At 27.3% G+C, this 267-nt stretch overlaps 1 long non-coding RNA gene across 1 annotated transcript in view; it reads left to right on the top strand.

Moving 5' to 3' along the window:
* The first annotated feature begins 244 nt into the window (after nt 1–244).
* LOC128842359 (uncharacterized) overlaps nt 245–267 on the top strand; it is a 2,313-nt gene continuing 2,290 nt past the window's right edge. Inside the window, exon 1 of the long non-coding RNA XR_008445971.1 lies at nt 245–267. This exon is cut by the window's right edge and continues 10 nt beyond it. This is a non-coding gene — a long non-coding RNA (uncharacterized LOC128842359).

Below are 267 nucleotides of genomic sequence, written 5' to 3'. Positions count from 1 at the left end.
GGAGTGAGGTTAATATGTAAAAGAGCACTGTTACTTTTAAAATAAAACAGTTTTCAAATATCATCTTACATGGTTTACTAATAACCACAGACTCTCAAAACTGAAAAAATTTTAAAAGTCTAATTTGCTTCTCATCCTTTTATGCCATTTATTTACTTTTTGTATTTCACTCACATAAATCAATTAAATTAGAAACTTTTTTTTTCTACTTATTTTCACTCTAGGTTCTGATGTACTAGCCCAATTCTTTTCTGTTTCGCTTTAAAC

This window comes from Malaclemys terrapin, chromosome 8 (assembly GCF_027887155.1).
Source record: "Malaclemys terrapin pileata isolate rMalTer1 chromosome 8, rMalTer1.hap1, whole genome shotgun sequence".
NCBI lineage: Eukaryota > Metazoa > Chordata > Testudines > Emydidae > Malaclemys > Malaclemys terrapin.
This window is presented reverse-complemented; position numbering and strand designations above follow the sequence as displayed.